At 46.6% G+C, this 19187-nt stretch overlaps 1 protein-coding gene across 1 annotated transcript in view; it reads left to right on the forward strand.

Annotated features, from left to right (window-relative positions):
* ELK3 (ETS transcription factor ELK3) overlaps positions 1–19187 on the forward strand; it is a 65566-nt gene that overhangs the window by 3433 nt on the left and 42946 nt on the right. The gene's annotated exons all lie outside the window — the stretch shown is intronic.

Below are 19187 nucleotides of genomic sequence, written 5' to 3' on the forward strand. Positions count from 1 at the left end.
GACATCATATATTGAAATTTATATTTGTAATAACTTTTGGGAACTTGGATCTTTTCCTGAAATTGATTTTAAAGGACTTCCAGGCAGTGCATATAAATTTAAAATATTCCTTTCTTAGATGTCAGATACTGAGATTTCTGTGTTCTGTGCTACCCAATTATACTTACGGATCTGATTCAGAAACCTGTATGGTTGCAAAGCATCACCTATTGATAAACCCAAAACACTTAAAAAATAAATCCAAGGTTGTGACCTCCTGGAATAGAGTTTTTCCCCCACTAATGGTGAGTTACTGCTTACTAATTAATAGCTTTGCTCCTTTGCAGTCCCAGAGAAGGATCCAGCCATCTCCAAGTTTCCCAGACTTGAGTTCCTTATTAAACCTTAAAAGAAATCAGTTCTCTGTCCACCTGGCTGTGCCCTCGCTGCAGGCAGCTGGCTTCTGTCCCTTCCCAAGGGCCTGGGTCTACACATACATGGGAGCAGCCAAGGTGGTTTGAACGAAGGGCCCCACTCCCGTCAGATTTCTCTGTATGTGTCAGGCGGGAGTTTTCTCTTGCAATTTTGTTATGTCCTAGTTATCCATCATTTTCTTTGCCTTCATAGATTGAATTGCAATACATTTGAGGTCACACTAGCATAACAAAATTTGCTGGAGTTTAGTTGGGCTTTTTTTCCTGTTATAAAAATATTAATGTAAGCCTTGGCTGGTGTAGCTCAGTGGATTGAGCGTGGGCCTGCGAACCAGGCGATCGCGGTTCGATTCCCAGTTAGGGCACATGCCTGGGTTGCAGGCCAGTTCCCAGCAGGGGATGCACAAGAAGCAACCATACATTGATGTTTCTCTTCCTCTCTCCTTCCCTCCCCCTCTAAAGATAAATAAATAAAATATTTAAAAATATTAATGTGAATTACCTTAGGAAGATTTAGAAAACCACAAAGAAAAAAAAGAACATCTTTCATAATCCACTGTTGCCATTTGGTGTGTGCTGTTCTGGTTTGTTACAATGCGTGTGTGTGTACACACACACACACTCTGCACGTGCACACAGGTAACACTTTAAATTGGAATCACACCGTGCTTTCTGCTTTGTAACTTAATTTCACTTAACATGTCCTGTACCATTTCAATAACTAGTACGAAGACCAGAATGACCACACAGAGAGTTTGTATTTATTGATCTAATAAATGTGTTGACTCAACAGCAGATTGGCAGAATTTCGACATGGACTTGTTCAGTGTTGTTGCCAGTGTGGCTGCAAGTAATGTTCAAAGAATGCTGCCCTCTTGAAAGACTGAATTCATATGTGGTGTGAAATTTGGGATTTTGATGAGTTTCTCTATGATTTAAGAATGAGTCATGATTTGCAAGAGAATATCAAGATGTAGTAACAGGAAGTCCAGGGCACTACACATCAAAATAGAATGTTCAGTGATGAAAAAAGAGAAACTAGGCCAAACCAGAAACACACCTTGAACTTAATCTACAGGAGGGAGGAAGGTGCCTGTTGCACACACTTCGACAACTCTTTGTCTGGTGCCGTTTCACTGTACATCAATAGAGGTTTCAAACTTTGCAGTGGGTGCGTTAAGTGGATTTTCAGGTCAAGATCGTGATTACCCATGGCCCGTGAGGTCTGAGATCAGCCAGCCTGGGGTCTGAAACCATTTCAGTGAGACCGTGAACACTTGGGTTGGCAGCCCCAGGAAACTGAGTTTGTGTGTGTGTGTGTGTGTGTGTGTGTGTGTGTCTGTCTGCCTGTATGTCCTTTGCTAACAAATAGTAAAGCTTGCCTTCAAAAATGGTGGATCATTTTGTCTTTGAAGTAATATTCTGCTTAGAAATTTGACTCCCCAGGATTCTTCTCCACACTACAATAAAAATGGCCTTTCATCCATTACCGGAAACATACATGTATGTCAGCAGTTTAAAAATACACTTTTAGTTGGTCGTTTCAATACATTGGAATTTGGTCTAAATTGCTAGTAGGAATTTGCTCATTGACTGCTTTATGTTCTGTTTTCTCGGAAGTAATCATTAAATTATTGTAAGAATCAAATAGGATTATTTGATAATGTGGGCATGAGATTTATCTGTTTATTTTTAAAGAAATTATGGTGATGGTTGCACTCATGTAGTCTAATTTGAATTGGATGAAAATGAATTTACTCATCACACACATGCTCCAAAAAGCTCTAAAGCCCATAATACTATAAATATTTTTAGAGCTCCCATACCTGAGAACAGTACCTCGTTTTCCATGCAGAACTGTGGGAGCGAGGGGGGAGGTGTGATGCACACCGACCTGGTACTTTCTCTCAGACTGGTGAGGTGTCAGAGGCCTGTCCCTGCAAGCAACAGAATAAGGAATCTGAGACTTTTAGTTTTTATTTTTTTTGAATTGAGGTATAATTTACAAACATGAAAACGCACAAATTTTAAATGCTAATGTATACACCTGGGTAATCCCTGCCCCCTCTTCCACACAGAGAATATTTCCATTACTCTAAAACAGTCCTGGCTGGTTTTTACATTATAGTATGGCAGTTTCATGATTCTACCCTGCAGGTTATTACGCTCCAGAACACCTTGATGAAATAATGTGTGCATCTGTGTGTTTAAAAGTAAATCATGAGACCATGTGGATCTCCTTATTATATTAGGAGAGGAAAAGTCCCTCCTACATTACTTAATGTCACTTACGATAACCAAAACTAATATTTATGCTGCAGGGAAAAAGTCAATTCTCTTAAAACCAGTTGGGTTAAGAGGATATCACTTAATCTTCCTGGGCCTCAGTTTCCCTGGCTGGATGGTAAGTGAATTAGAGAGGCTTTTAAGGCAAAAGTCCTATTGTACTACTTTTTTGGAACAGACAACTTGAATTCTTCTAAGAGTTGTGACAATGTAATGTGAATTTTGCTGTCACCCCCAAACAGCTGACTCTTAGACATACACAGCAATATAAACAAGCTACTGTTTGTGGTGGGAAAAGGGGTTCCCCAGCAGCTTCCCCTTAAATCCCACTGTGGCCTCTCGTTGAATAAGGAACACCGGATGAGAGTGAAGCATTAGCTGCTGTGCTGACCTTGCCTCCTGTGTTTGAGGGTTGTGACGGGCACCAGGTGTCTCTAATGACCGGCAATTGCCTAATTCTTGGGGACACCAGCTACTGTCTTTGGGTTGGGTGCTGAGTAGGCCCACGTAAGGTTTTCATCACCAGGTTAAGTCCCTACTCCTTCCTGCCCATAGTCTTTGCAAATGATCTCCACCCTGGACTGCACTGTCTGATGGGTCCCACATTCCCTCTCACCTCTCCGTGTCCCTTGTCCATCCATAAGCTAGAGCAAAGCAACCCTTTAAACACAGACCTGGCTGTGTCACTCCCCTTAAAATCTCCCAGTAGCTTCTTCGAGGATGAAGGCCCAGATCCTTAAGGTGGGCTGCAAGCTGTGATCTCGGCCAGCCACCCTGGCCTTTCCCAGTGCTCTCCCCTTTCCAAGGAATTCCCTTCCTCAATCCTGATTCCCATTGATTTTTCTCACTGCGCTTGCCTAGACGATGTGTTGCCATCCTTCAGGTCTCAGCTCAATCACCCCTTCCCCAAGGAACCCTTTGCTTTTCCCCCAGCCTACATCTCCCACAGTCACGTGCTCCTGGTCTTTGGAGCCCTTGTCATAGGCTGTGTCCTCACTACCTGGACTCTCCCTGTCCAAATTCTTACTATCTGAACACAGAGACCGAACTGTGTCAGGTGGAGATTTATGGACATCGGGCTGGTGTCTCTCATTTCTCATTAATACTCGTCTAAAACTCCTCAAGGAGATTTGTTAGTACGATATCCCTCGTTATCCAAAGTCACTGTCCAAACCCTGGAATCCGTGAAGTTCGGATAGCGAGGGATGCCTGCGCATGTATGTGTCATGTGTGTTTCACATCTGTCACGCCCATCAGGCTGTAAGCTCCCCCTGGGCCTGCGTCTGTTTTCCTCATCCTTGTATTTATCCCAGCACTCGGTACAAAACCTGGCACTGACTGAATTAAAAACCATCTGGGGAGGGAAAAACTTCCAGAATAGCCTGTTTCCTCCCACCCCCCATTTTGCCACTGGACTGGACGAAGCACTTTGTCGACACGCATGAATCCAGCTCTTCCCTAGACAGTCAATTACTTGGATTCATAGCAGGCATAGCTCTTGGTTGACCCATGAAGACAGCCAAGAAGGTCCTCTGTAGAGAATGTATTGTTTCCCAGAGTTTTTGTCCAGAATTGCAAGGGAAATAGATGCCTGGAAGCCAGGTTAGTTTGTTAAATATCCGAGAGGGCAACGTCAGCCCTGTTACTGATGTCATTTTTACGTGAAGAATGGTTGGGTAAGTCATTCATAGGATAGTGTAGCTTGAAAGACTCTCAACATAAAGCTCCTTCCATATTAAAATTAATCATTCCATAGCAGTCAGCATTAGACTTCTATCAAGACCTCAGTTGGTCAAATTTTCATAGTACCCTTGGGCTGAGGTCCATAATGCGGGGCGGGGGTGGGGAGGGAAAGGAGGTTTACAGTTGTTCGTATGGAAAACAGTACTATAATAAATAATAGACAAGACTAAACTCTGTTTCTTGTACTCACACTGGACACCTGCTTTGCCCCACCCACTCTGTATCCACTGTTAGAAGTTCTTCACTTATACTGACATGTAGCTCTTGTCTTTCTGTCTGTCATTCTTTGTGATTAATGGGTGATGTTTCTGATTGAGTTTTAAAATAATCAAAGACTCTGCCTGTGTGACTATGAAAAGATGAAGGACTGCATACCTAAATTGTTTGGCGGGGGGGGGGCACTGGGGACTAGATCTGCTCATTTCAGCTGGGTTTTGCCAAGGAGCAGTTGGTCGATAATCAAAGCTTGATGAACCAGGATGTATAATTAAGGAGATTTTTTTTCTCCCTGAGCTTCATTGTCAGAAGAGAGCTTAAAACAACAACAACAAAACAAGATGTGGAATTTATTCCAGGACAGGCCCCTGGGCAAGTGCAGGGCCTCTCTCACACTGTAGCCCCTGTGAGTCCTCACCATCCCCGGAAGGACAAGCCGGGGGCCCCAGAGGTCGGGATGTTCTGTTAGGCAACAGAAGGGGCTGTAGAGGTTAGAACAGTTTCCCAGTGCTGACAGTTAAGAAGAACACTTCTCTGGTTAATACTCGGTGGACTGGCGATGTGACTTCCCCACTATTTCCTTATTGGAGTTTGGAAGGTGAGCTCTCAGAGCCTCAAATATACGCGCTTGTTGCTGGAGTTTATTTGAAAGGGAGAGAAGCATGGGCAGGTGGAGAGTGAGAGAGAGTGAGCATGGGTCTGGGTGTGCCTCTGTAGAGATGTCGGCTGCAAGGGGGTGTCTGAGTCAAAGTGGGACAATGTGACCTCGGTTTTTACTCCTCTATGCAGATCCCTTCTTCCCTCGTAGGTGGGGTTTGAGCCCTAGCTCAGGACAGAGGACGGGAGCAGGAAGGGATGTTTGCTAAACGTCACCCCAAAGAATCCCTGTTGCAATGTAAGGACTCAGGAGAGAACTTACTTGGATGTGTGTATATGGTTTTCGGGAGAAGAGGAAGCTGAGATTCCTGCTCATTTCAGCAAGCCCTCTTAAAAGCACACTGGAAGGGACCAAACCACATAGTAGTATTTGGAAGACCATCTGGGGGTGCACCACTCCAGTCTTCTTAGGTGGCTTTGCAGTTCCAAATCCTCTGGAATCTAGAGTTGGTGAGCGTTGGCAGGGGAAAATGCTCTCTGCTGGTGTCCCTACTGTTTTCCAGGCACCAGACAGTGGTCCTGTAGATCAGAGGGTGTCAGGGGGTGCAGCATTGTTTTCTTTTTCTTGTTTTATTTTATTTTTATTTATTATTATTATTATTTTTAAGAACAAATTCTCCAAGTGACATTCCAGGTCAGGGTTGGGACTGCTGGGCGCGTGGCAGAGGGTAGGAATGCCCGAGGAGGGGCTGACTGCGTCTTCGATAACTGAGGCGAAAAACGGAAGTGACGGTCGGTCAGCCACTCGGGCCCCATTGACTTTGCTTATTAATTCACGTGTTAGGCCTCTGAGCAGAAATTCTCCATTCTGCATTTATGATAGGTGGAGACGTTGAGTAATTTCTAAGAGTGTTACCAGTTTCTTAAAGTGAATTGCTTCCATTACAAAAGTGTATGTTGTCAGGAGATGTCTTGAGTCACCCAAGTGACCCAAGGGACCGGGGGTCTCAAAAGCTCCGTCGCTGCTCTCAGATGTGAGCGTTGCTCTGCTTTCATTCAAATCAGAGCTGAACCACGACAGCAGCACCGTCCCTGGGCTTTGCCACATCCTTTGCTTTTTTTCCCCTTTAACCTGAATATGAAGACCTACTAATTTGTTGTTAGAAAAGTAGAGAATTTAAGACCTTGACGTGGAAGATTATACACGCACCAGATGATTAAGATAGAGAAAGGGTGATTTTTCTTGAGCAAGGGGAAAAGAGATCATATATAGCAGGACCCGGCTGTTAGGTTGTTAATATAATCATGTTGTACAATGACTGGAAGAGGAAGTGGAGGAACGAGTTGTATGTGACCAAGCCGGGCACGTGGATGGCAGCGTCCTGCATGGCAACGCACAGGGGCACTTGGATTCTGAATTCGTTGTTTGATGCTAATGCCACCAACAACCTTTCTCCATGTGGACAAGAAGAAATGAACCGTTGATCTTCTACTTGATGACACTTTCATTGTTTTCTTCACCTATTCAGTGCAGTGTGGGGGTAAATAAAAAATAGGTTTTAAGGAGAAGGCACTGGGAGAAGATTATTTTGTTTTGAAATCACATACTATCTCTTTTTGCAACAGTTTCCTTAGAAATGACTGTTCTCTATGCAACGCCAAGATGTTTTTCATGGGTCCCGCTGAAAGGAGTTTGCTTCTAAGTCAGACTTGCTTTTAAATTGACATTCAGTGAAAAAAATGAGAGCCTTTTGCTTGGCATGTGACTTTAATGCTCTTACGTTTTGCTTCATGTTAAAAGGGACTTTGTTAGAAGTCGTTTAAATGTAGAAGAAACTCTGCATTTGGCACCAAAACCTTTAGGTATGTAGAGGTATAGGTATCTAGACTTGATATCCATGTACAAAAAGGTCTGGGAAACATGCCCAGGGGGAGGGTGAAGCTATACGAGGTTAACCTCCTTCAAGACTCTGGGTGCCGCTGAACCCTCCCACAGATGTCCACCACATGAGCAGGTGATGATGTTTGGAAGGCTGTAGAGTCCTTGTTTTTTTATAGATCCCTTCCAAAGTGAGCATATTATCATACCATACTTATGCATGAATGTTTATGCCTAGATTTTGCATATCTTAAGCCATACAGGAGTTTTACTGAGACATGGGCCCCCCCCCAAAAAAAAGCAAAGGTCACGTGACTGCAAAATCTGGAAGCCTGGCAGGGTCCAGGTCCTTGCTTAGGTAACCACCCACGCAAGTTAGCTCTCCGTGCCTCTGAAAACCCCCTAAGGAGGTGTCACAAACACCGGAAACTCATAACCGGTTTTGCAGGTGTGGTGTGTAGCGCAGGACCAGAAGATGGCATCCTCATTCAGCCTCGGCGTGGCCGGAAGCCAGCGCATGATGGCACGTGTTAAATTTCAGGAAAGGAAAGATAAAAGGTTGAAAGACTACTAGCCATTTGTAAGGTAGCAGTTCAAATATGCTCTATTATAAAAATTTAAAACAGAGCATGTATGCCTAGACAATGTCAACATCAGCTCTCTGTTATCATTTTCTGCATCTATGTGCTATTTTAAGAAGACATTGAGAATGGTTGTAGTGGATTTCCTCCAGAAAAGAGGGAACGAGGACTTTCCCAGGAATGCTGATGTTGGGGACAGTTTTCTTTTGTGACGTAACCACCCAGAAACGGTGGCAGAAATGGCACTGCGCCGTTGTGAGTTTCACAGAGAAGACAAGAGAGCTTGTGGTTGCTCTGGGAAGACCGTGGCTTCTCTCCCACTGCAGCCCCTGCCAGGGCCGTCAGGGGGGAAAGCCGGGAGGATAGGGTCAGGGCTTCTGGTGGCTTCACCTCATTCCAGAGACTAGCAGCCTGGTGTGTCCTGCATGCGTGAGCGGTGGGCCCTGGTGATGAGACACATGTTGGGACAATGGCCGTAAATGAAGTGGAGATCAGCTGAATGGGACTGTAGGGGCGGTGTGGGACCCAAACTGAGCGCGGGTCTGGGTGTGCTTCTATAGAGATGTCGGCTGCAAGGGGGTGTCTGAGTCAAAGTGGGACAACGTGACCTCGGTTTTTACTGCTCTGTGCAGAGCCCTTCTCAGTTTGGGTCGACAGGGGAGCAGAAACTGCGCTCGCCCTGAGGGAGTTGGGGGCGGGTGTCTCGGGTGGGGGGTAGGTGGTATGGAGATAGGGGCTGCAGAGGGGGGGAAGACTCTGTACCTGCTCCCCCCCCCCCCCCGGGTGGGACTAGGGAGGTCGGGTTGCCGAGCAGATGTTGGAGGTGGGCCAGACCAGGTGCAGCTGGGCCGGGGAAAGGGGAGGCTGCACAGATGGTTGTTACCTCTCTGTCCGGAAATGCCCGGCGCTGCTGCCGGACTGGGATGCAAGAGCACAGCTCTGCACATTTCCCGGTCCCCAGGGTCCCTTGGGCCGAGCGGAAGGGATGGTGTCCTGGCTTACACCTGACCCACCCAGGCTCATTCCTCCCAGACCCTGGTGCCGTGGGCCCAGTGAGGGTGCACAAGTGTGAGAGGCAGGGGGGCCTGCTGATGGCTGTCCTTTGTGTGGGTGGCCATGGAGGAACGGCCTGAGACGGGGGAACGTTGTCCTTCAGCCCCACATGTGCCTGGTTGCCCTGGATGGAAAAAGACCGGCGTCTAGATTTTTAATGAGAAGAGCTAAGACCTGAACTTTCTTTCCTTAAACATTATCTTGCCTTTTTTTCCCCTCTCTCTCTACTGTTTGCACTGGGTGGTACTGCAGGAATTCCTACCTTTTGCCTTGGATCTACCCTTCCCAGAAAGACGCTTCTGAAGCATAATAGGAGGAAGTCCTGATTTAGAAAGATTTTACAGTTTCAACACAATGGGAGAGTTTGGAGGATGCTCTGGCAGGAAATGTTTCGGTTTCTGGATGTGGAAAAACCGCCATCATTTTGTACCATGCGAAAGGGTTCCTACTATGCTGTTGGCTCTCGCCGACGTGTTATTCAGCACAGGGCGGCTTTCAAGTTTATCTGAGAGATCAGGACTCATTCTCGTGGAAGTGGTGGGGAAGGTTTCCTTTATGTTCAATTTTCGTAAAATTATCTTAACAAAGTACCCAAGCCAATAAACACTTTCTGATGTTAAGAAAGCGCAAATTTTGAGCATGTCTCTGTTAAGGCTTTCTTGAAGCCAAAGGCGTTTTTCCTGGCTTGTTGTAGAGATCATTTACACAACCTATGGATCAAAAGGATAACTTAGATTTTTGCGTTCAGAACACTTTTAGCTGTAAAAGAGTCTTTGAGTTTGATAATACTTGTGTGCGGCAGGGGCAGGATTGACCATGTCCCTGTTTTACAGGCAGAGAAGTTGAAAGACACGTTGGCTACCTCTGTAAGGCCTTGGGCAAGATGAGAATCCGTACGTGCTGCTCTCTTGCCCTTGTGCACAGCACCACATGTGATGAACAGGAATAGCAAAAATTTAGGTAACGCTTTTCCATTCAAAGGCCTACGAAATAGAAGAGTCAAGGAGAGTGTGGAGGGAAACGACCCACTGCCAATTAGGCAGCTCATGAAATTGAAGGTCGAATTTCAGGACAGTTAGCAAGATTTTAAGTAAGTTTTACCGAATGCAAAAGAGCATTTTTTTTTAAGTGCGTGTGCCGTGATCCTCTAAGAAACCCCAAATAATGCTTCCCTGCAACCTGAGACAGGGCTTCCCCAGAGGGGTTCGTTTTTAAAGGAGAAATGTTGAGCCTGCTGAGTGCTGGGTGCCACACTGGGTGCTGCTGTGTAGCGTCAGTGGGGTCCCCAGCCTGACCCTGCTCACCTGTGAGGCCTTCCTCCTAATCCATTTCACCGAGGTGTAAAACGTGCACAGGCGTTGGGCCCCTCACTGGGGCCACGCTAGATCACTTCCGACTTTCATCTCCCCGCCCCTCTGTTCCACCACCATCCAGTGTGCTCTCACCGAGTGGGGGATGCAGGGGCCGGGGGTGCTGGGGGAGACCTCTTTCCTGCTGAGGAGGGAGGAGCCAAGTTCCAGAAGATGCAGCTCCTCCTGCCCCGCCTTCATTATTTGGTGTCGGGTGAACCTGGAGTGGAGCTAAAACAACACCCAGATCTTTTTAAAAGGGAAATGGTTTAAAGACCAAGCGGTGTTGGGGCGGGGGCCGCAGTCTGTTTCTTCAGACGGAACCCATCGGCCCCGCGGGAGTCGCCCATGAGGCAAAGCCAGGAGCGAGGAGGCTCCCCGATTTGACGCCCTCTGGGTGGCAGCCAGACCTTCCTCTTAGCTGCAGTGGGGTGCACCTACAAGGAGTGAATCTCTGCTAGAGGGGGCACACGTGGCCATTGAGAACCTGGCCTTCGATGCACCCTGGGGAGCGGTCTCTGCCCACATGACCCCTGTGGCCAGGAGCATCTTACGTCACCTTTTAAAGCCATGACTTCGTGGAGCATTAAATTCAGGCAGCCCGTCCAAGGCATTTAGCACGATGCCTGGTACATAATAAATGCTCCTCGCAAGTTGGCATTTAAGAAGAAGAGCCCCTCTTTAAAGAAGCAATGGCTTGGGTGTTTTATTTTATCTTCACTTCATTGGGGGCATGAGTCCTGTTTTTGAGGATTCCATGGAATCTCGGTATTACGGGCGGGGCCGTGCAGCCAGCATTCCCTCGGTGCGGTGCCCCTCATTTGAGGTTTGCGAATTACTTGGAGGGTTTTATAAACCTTGCTGAAATTATGTGCATTTCGTACGAATATCTTTTTTTCCCCCCTAGAGAATTTTAGGTCCTCAAAAGGGCCCGTGGACCAAAACAGGAAGAAGATGGTGCCCTGGGCACGCATGTGTGGGCGTGTGTACACGTGTATGTGATCTGTTCTCTGTGCGTTGTTCCATGCTTTCGGTTGTCTGTGTGTGAGATTGCTGGTATCTGACTGTTTCTGACCCACAAAACAACTTCCTATCGTTCAACCTAACAGTTGGTGGTGGTGTTGAGAAACATAATTTGAAACAGTATCATTATGAGAGAGGTTATAATGAGGTATGACTGTGGCTTATTTTCATGTTATTAATCAAAGTCTCGCACATTCAGAGTCGGCAGGTAGCCTCAGACCGGCAGGGACCGTGTTCGTCTGAAGCAGCTTCTGCTGTGTCTGGTGTTGTGAAATAGTCATGAACTTTTACTGGGGACTTAACATTAGCTTTACCACATCTAATGAGTCATTTTTCTAGTTCCATGTTCTTTTGATACGGATGACTAGTGTTAGGAAGATGGGCTTAGTATTTTTTTTTAGATGTAAAACACTTAGAATTAAAAAATACTTAGAGTTGCTTAGTATTTTTTCCTCCCTGATGGATTCAGAGGCACGGGGACTCGGGGGAGAAGAACTGCTCCGGGAGATTTCTCGGGCAATACGTCCTTTCAGCGAGCAGAGCCTGCCCGTGGTGCTGAGGGTTAAAGCAGAGGCGACACACAGGCAGAATGAAACCAGAGCTGCGAGTACAAAGTGGGACATATGTAGGAGGCCAGGTTTCCTGTGGCCCATTTTCCAGTTTCCTGCCTGCAACCTGCAGAAGAGGAAGCTGAACGTCACCGAGGGTGAGAATGGCCGGACGCCGCGCTTCGGGCCAGAGTTACGGGGCACGCAAACAACACAGGCAACAAAGACAATTGCAAAGAAAGTGAACGTTCGGGTTTTAGTCCAAAAGTGTCTAGGAAGGAACCACCGTCTGTTTAAAGAAAAAAAAAAACTGTCAGCAGAGCCTGTGAGGCTCTCTGTGTGTGTTGGGGGGTGGGGCTGGCGGGGGGGGGGGGGCCCNTTGGGTGGGGGTGGGGGGGGGGGGGGGGGGGGGGGGGGGGGCCCTGGAGGCTGTCCCTGGTTGCAGGAACCTGATTTTTACAGCCCTCCCTCCTCATCTTTCAAGACGTGGTCTGCTTTTTAATACAGTTGGTTACCTGGAAAGATTTTCCCTGCGGTGCCCAAGACTTCTAAATCCGTTTCCTGGGCATGTTGATATATGAGGGGAGTGGATGTGGTTAACTGACTGGCTGTAATGAACTACAGCCTCCCTTTGGGAAGGCTGGGTGACCAGTTGGCTGCTTTGATCTAGCAGGCTTGTGTTCCTTTAACTGCCCAATAAAATTGTGTCTGATGCTTTCAGAGAAGAGATTACATGGAGACGTGTGTGTTGAAGACTGCAGATCGCACACACACTATTTGTGTGTTTGTGGGGAGGTGCAGGGCGCAGGCAGTGAGAAGATACCGGAGGAGTGGACAAGTCCATTGTCCTCCTGAGGTGAAACAAAGAGAAAAATAAAAAATGTTTTGTGTCTGGGCTCCTTGACACATTATAGAAGAATCTCTGAACCCAGACATCGCAATCCCTGGTCTATGGTAAAGACCTTCCAGTCAATGGTAGAGAAATGAAGATCCAAAGAAACTGAGATTCTCTGCCCCCCTTTCTCTGGAATGCCTGTCGTTCGTCAGGTGCTGTGTCGGATCTGCTGGTTGGCACTAGTGCAGTGGTGGCTGACCGTGAACAGACCCACCTGTGGGCGCCACTGCAGCGTGTGACTGAAAGCGACACATGAGCCTTGTCAAAGGCTAGTGATGGACTTTCCCCACACACCAGCTCATTCAAACTGACTTGCTTCCTTGAGGTGCAGAGAAAGAGGTGTATGCTTCTGGGACAACCAGTTACTTGTTTACCCTGTGGATGGATCGCCTCTTCATCTCCGATCCCTAGAAGAATACACTTTTGTAGCAGGAATGTTAGGAAGTTTTGGAACATGGGCAGATTGAGGGTCAAAGAGGTACCCATGGAAGTCAGCGTAGACTGGGAAGACGCCTTTGCATCTCGATGTGGGCTGAGGGGCTGGGTCCTGCAGTAGTGCCCTGGGGTGGGGTGGGGAGGGAAGTGGCATGAATGTATGGATGTGGGAGGAACTAGCGTGGGCTCCCACACACTTTCCCAGCTGGAGTCAATGTAGCCATCCATTTACTTTTCCAAAGGAAATTGCCATATAAAAGTCACTGACGAACCAATTGAGTTATTTCTAGTTTGCCCAGAGATAACATGGACTTTTAGCGGGAAGGAGGGGTGGATCGTTCATGCAGTAAACGGCTATGTTGTTATTACGGTGGCTGTCAGTGGTTTCCCCTGAAAATCTTTCTCTTTCCTCGGGTGGAAGACTATTTGCAAAACATTGCAAACGGTAAAGAGTAAATAAGTAGACTGAACAATAGTGGGTTTTCCTCTCTTTTCCTGTTCATGTCACTCTTTTGAAAAATGGGCAACCTGTAAGATACACACAGAATGAGTGAGAATACAGAAACTTGCTAATATATAAAAAGCTTTGTCGGACATGAACCTGACCTCACAAATTAGCATTTTTTATACACATGGGTTGACAATGATTAAAATGTCTTTCGAAAAAGGTTTTAATAACCTTAGTTCCACCTACAAAAATAATAAAAAAGGTTTCCAGTATATGGGCTGCATAGTTACCAAGTATTCTTTACTTAATGCCATAAAATTAGTCTTTGCTGAGTTACTGCGCACCTCAGGTAATACAACTTGTTTTCCGATGCCTTGACTTAAACACGGGGTTTGTTGAGGACAATGAAGTGGTTTCTGCCCTGTCTCATGCACCTTGAAGATACGGTGGCACAGAAACACGTAGCAGATGCTTCAGTAACAGAGGCATTGAATTTAAGAGGGTTTTCAATGTGGAGAGTTTGGAACCATTCTTACTCTCTAACCATGCAAGTTTTAACAAGCAAAAAGACGGGTACTTACCGAGCACATACTTCATTTGTTTTTTTACACAGAAGTTTTTCTCCTTCCCTCGGCCTTTCTCATTTCTGACTAATTTTTCTTTACAGTTGCTTCATTTCTTTGGTTCCTACAATATAAAGCTTTAGAAAAATCAAAGATAATGTCTCTACCCCCTCAATTCCCACCTCAGTTGTAACTTTAAAAATGAATTCAGGAGCATGCGAAGAGAAGAGTTAGGTGCCTTCAATGGAAAGAAGAACAAATTCGTTGGTATTCGACTTCTAAGAATGGAAGCAGAAAACCTCAAGCTTTGCATAAAGGTTCTGTGCAGCCCCTTCTCACATTAAGACGTCTGTCGCCACCTTGTGGCAGACAGAAAGAATGCCTGCCTCTGGGAAGGAAAGCAGCGTTCAGGAGAGTGGAGGCAGCCTGAGAACGGGCAGGTCCAGGTTTTGTGGGGCTCGAAGCTTAAACAGTTGGTGGAAGCCCCCTTTGTAAAAAATAAGATAAAATAAACTCCCAAAGTTAGAAATGGAAAACTGCTAGGGGTCTTTGCATACTTTTGTATGCAAAGTGATGGTCTTTGAGGCTTTAGCTTCTCTGTGGGTCAGCCTCGGGGTGTAGGTCCCAGGTGACAAAGTGGTCCCTGTGGCCCTGGGGTGGATCTGACTCCCCTGTCAGCCCGGCAGCTTCTGGAGAGTCGGAGGAGTTGGAAGGAGCACTGTGACCCTGCTGCTGTGTGACTTCTGTTCTTCAGGCTCCAGTAGGAGGTCGTCTCCATAGAAATTGCAGGTTTTTCCAGGCCCCACGCTGGTTCCTCCCTGGCATTTGTCCTTGCTGTCCCTGCCCCTGCCCATGGGGGCCGCGGAGACGGGGCCTCGGGGGGACATCTGACTTTCCTCGAGTTTCACCCACTCTTTAGTTAAGGCTGTACTCAGGCTCACTCCTCTGGAAAGCCTTCTCCAGCCTAATTCTCATCTTCCTCCTAATGCAGGGTCCTCATGCGTGTGGTGGGGGGCAGTACTTCAGATCGGGGAAGGGCACCGGCTGTGGCTGGTTCTAACCTGTTTTATTTATTCACACATTTGTTTGACAAACGTTTCCTGGGCCCCTACCAGGACCTGGCCCTGGTCTGAGAGCTGGGGATCTGTCAGCAGGCCGGAACGGGTCGGTGCTCAGGGAGCCCACCTCCAACATCAGTGCTTTTCAGACCACCCCTGGGAAGGACCGGTTTTTTAAATTTCCCATACATGGTGGACTGGTAATTCTGTGAAATACAATAAAAATAAATTACTAGCAAAGTAAACAAAGATACTAAAATTCAAGCCTCAATTTTTATTGTGGAAACAACAAACATGAAAGTCACATTTCAGCCCTGGCTGGTGTGGCTCGGTGGATTGAGCACGGGCCTGCGAACCAAAGGATGGTGGTTCGATTCTCAGTCAGGGCACATGCCTGGGTTGCAGGCCAGTTCCCGGCAGGGAATGCACGAGAAGCAACCGTACATTGATATTTCTCTCCTTCCCTTCCCCTCTAAAGATAAATGAATAAAAATAAAAAAAGAGTTGGACCTCTCAAAAAAAAAGTCACATTTCAATGAGTATAATTGGAATAAACACAGGGAAAATAGCTACAGGAACTATGTATTAGCTGACAGTGCTTATTAAGACAATTGATATAGATCATGACTATTAATACTGGCAGTGTTTTGTCATTCAGGAACTGTAACCCAACAGAAAAGTTGTTAGTGAAGTAGAGATTGTCCATATTAAATACCCATAAGCACACTTCAACACCATATTTATAAATACTCACTTTCAGTGTGTCAAACGAGTTTCCTGCTGACTAGCAAATTTAATCTAGGTTGCATACAAAAATGGTACTTGTAGGGGATGATGTACAGAAACTGTGTCTATGTTTTGTTTTAATTACAGTCCAAGAGAAGCCAGTCTCGCTGGCTGAGCTATGTTGACAGAAATGGAAGAAGAGATTGTCAAACACATTTCAGCAAACTCAGGATATTAATTTTTTAGCTTTCATCCAAAATGAAGCCAGTATTGCTTCACTAAAAATTCATCTCCAATCCTTTATTAGTAGCCAGTTTCAACTATTTATCCTGCAGGGTTATGGTTACTTTAAATTATCTTTTAATGAAATCAGTGAATTCCAGGTTTTCATACACCTTTGGGTCATAGTTGCAAGGCTCCCCTTGAACAGCACATGTTTTAGCGTGGTCCCACTGCATGTGATGGACTAGTCCATAGCTTGTGCCAACAAGATAAGCCTACTGGTCACAGGTTTGGATGTGGTAATAATGACTCTGCAACAGACGTCTCTATGCACTTAACTCTTTGTTTCTGTACTTATCGTGGACTGGTGACCAATAGTTTGCAGTGGTGTGTTGGCCATGTGCAGAATAGACTGTTCTAGAGGGCTCCTCCACTTTCACTGTTGGGCCTCAGTTTTTTCATCTACAAAATGGTCACAATTACTGTATTCAATTCTTAGGGCTGTTGTGAGAATTAAATGAGATCATTCAGGAAAGTGCTTGGTATATGGTAAAGGCTTCATAAATAATACCCATTGTGTACAGAGAAGATAAGGGTGAGGCTCTTGTGATTGGAAAAAAACAGATAATGAGTGGCTAACAGTGAGGCAGATTATGGTGAGGCCCCCTGGTATGAGTGTGTTCACTTGTGTGCATAAAATTACCTTCATTTGGGGGCCCCTGGGGGGGCCTTTACATCTTCTCTGACGTGTCCCTCGTGCTTACTAGACGAGCCACCTGTTTGGTGTTAGAATGGGACTTGCACCCCATTTCATGAGTGTCAGTCCTGTTTCCCCAGTGTCAGTCCTCCCCACTGATGGGGAGGAAGCAGCTCTCACGTTTGCACAGGTTGCTTGTTAGACCCCCGGTGGTCAGAGGAGATAGGCTGGCATGAGTTAGTGTGGGGAGTGCCCTCGACCAGACCACGGAGAGGACCACGTGGCTTGATGGCTCTCAGGTAGGCAGAGGGGGGCACTGGGGATGATGGGGGTGATCAGTAGTCAGTCTATGCTGCATCCTGCTCTGAGGCTCCATCCGGGTTAGAGAATGAATCAAGGTTATTTTTTGCATTGTTTTAAAACAGAAAGAGCCCTGGCTGATGTGGCTTTAGTGCATTGAGTGCTGGCCTGCGAACCAAAAGTTCACCAGTTTGATTCCCAGTCAGGGCACGTGCTTGAGTTGTGGGCCAAGTCCCCAGTAGAGGGGGTACGAGAGGCAACCGATAGATGTTTCTCTTGCACATAAATGTTTCTGTCCCTCTCTTCCTCGCTTCATCCTGTCGCTGAAAAATAAATCTTAAAAGAAAAAACAGAAAAAAGTTGAAAACACAGAATGAAGGTGGAAAGGACCCACTCAGAGACAGTCAAAGCGTCTCTCTTCCTGTGCACGTCAGTTGCCCTGCCCGGGCTGGTGAATGTGCCCACGGGGGCCCCATCTGCAGCTGTCATAGGCAGTGTTGTCCTTCTGCCCCTGGGGTTGTTCTTTTAGAAGACTTTTCTCTTTTTGACCCAACAGCTTTCATCTACTTGACTCCCCTCCCCCCACCCCAGGACACAAGGGAGACCTGAACAGAACTGACTGGAGGAAAGTGTGGGCACCCAAGAGCCTCTTTGCTGGGGCCCCAGCAACTTGGGGCCTCAGGGCGAGCATTGTAGGAGCTGGTGTTGCTTACGTGGGAGTCTGAGAGCGTGTACTAAGGAACTTGAGTTCTCTGCAAGAATTGAAAAAATGGTTCTTCCATTTTGGGTGATAGTCTAAAAAAACAAACATACATGTGATCCAAGTCACCTTCTAAACAGCAGTCACCGAGTAGCTGGGAAGAGTCTCCTTAGCTTTCAGAGCCCGTGTAGGGGGCCCCGCCTACTGAACAGAGGACCCAGCGGTACAACCTCTAAGTGATGCTCCAAGCCAGGGGAAGGAAGGTCGCGTGCCTCACAACCGGCTCTGAAGAGGTTCGTGTGTTGCTTAAAAAGCAACAGTAAACACTTCACTGGCACTCACTGTGTACGCAGTAGAGTTCAAGTGCATTATTATTCCCTTACAACAGCCCTGAATGGGAAATACACCTTTTATTAGCATCACCCCCCATTTTACTTAGGAGAGTATTTATCCAAAGTGCCCCAGTGGGATGGGACCAGTCCTTGCATTTGAACACGGAGAGTCTGGCTCCTGAACCTGCTCTTCCCCACCGGGCAGCTTTCTGAATAGACAGCAGTGGTTTGCTCTCTCCCTGCTGCACGTGGTAGAAAATAACTTCAGTGAAAACCTGCATTGTCCACACTCTAGAAAGAACCCCGCTGGATGGTGTGCCTCTCATTTATGGAAGCCGTTTTACGACCTTACCGGTCGTAGGTAGCTGAAAACAAAATGTTGCTTGTCCACAGACCCGCCGATTCTGCTCCGTCTTGGAAGGTTCGGCAGACCCCTCTCCGCCCCCGTGGTGTCTGATTCACGTATTCATTTCGGCGTTTCTGACTTATGAACGTCTCCGTGGTTGGCATTCTTTTTTCGACTTGTTATAACATCTGCTTGGTTCCCTCCTAATTAATGGGTAAAATTAAACCTTTAACCTGTCTTCATTTTTATAGCTGTGGGGGAGCCAGGATCTCACCCAGTTTGGAAATTATTTTTTAACAAAGGCATGTCTCAACTCTGAGTTTCTCAAAGAGGCCTTCCGCGACCTCCTGCTCACGCACCCCACCTCCCACCCCTTCACCTGCTCCGGTTGCATTTTCCCGTAGAGCTGTGTCATTTACTAGTCTTGTGTTTGCTGTTTGGGGCCCGACTTTTCCCTGGGGAGGTAAGCTCCACGAGGACAGTGGTCACAGCCTCTCTTGGTCACTGATGTGTCCCGAATACCCAGAGAGTGTTAGACTTAAAATGGACACTCAAGAAAACTTGAGGGAAGTGGGAGATAATGAAGTCTCCGGAGTGTATAGCAGTGTGAACACATTGTACTCAAAAGAACCTACCTTACTCGTCTTTGCGGGAATCTTTTGGCGAGTGCTGGGTGCATTTGAACAGAACGTCATCCATTGTCTATAACATCAGTCATTAAGTGGGTAGGGGGCGAGGAAAGTGATTTATTTGTGAATTTCATTTTACCGATTTAGG

This window comes from Sturnira hondurensis, unplaced genomic scaffold (assembly GCF_014824575.4).
Source record: "Sturnira hondurensis isolate 20B ecotype Veracruz unplaced genomic scaffold, ASM1482457v3 Scaffold0017436, whole genome shotgun sequence".
NCBI lineage: Eukaryota > Metazoa > Chordata > Mammalia > Chiroptera > Phyllostomidae > Sturnira > Sturnira hondurensis.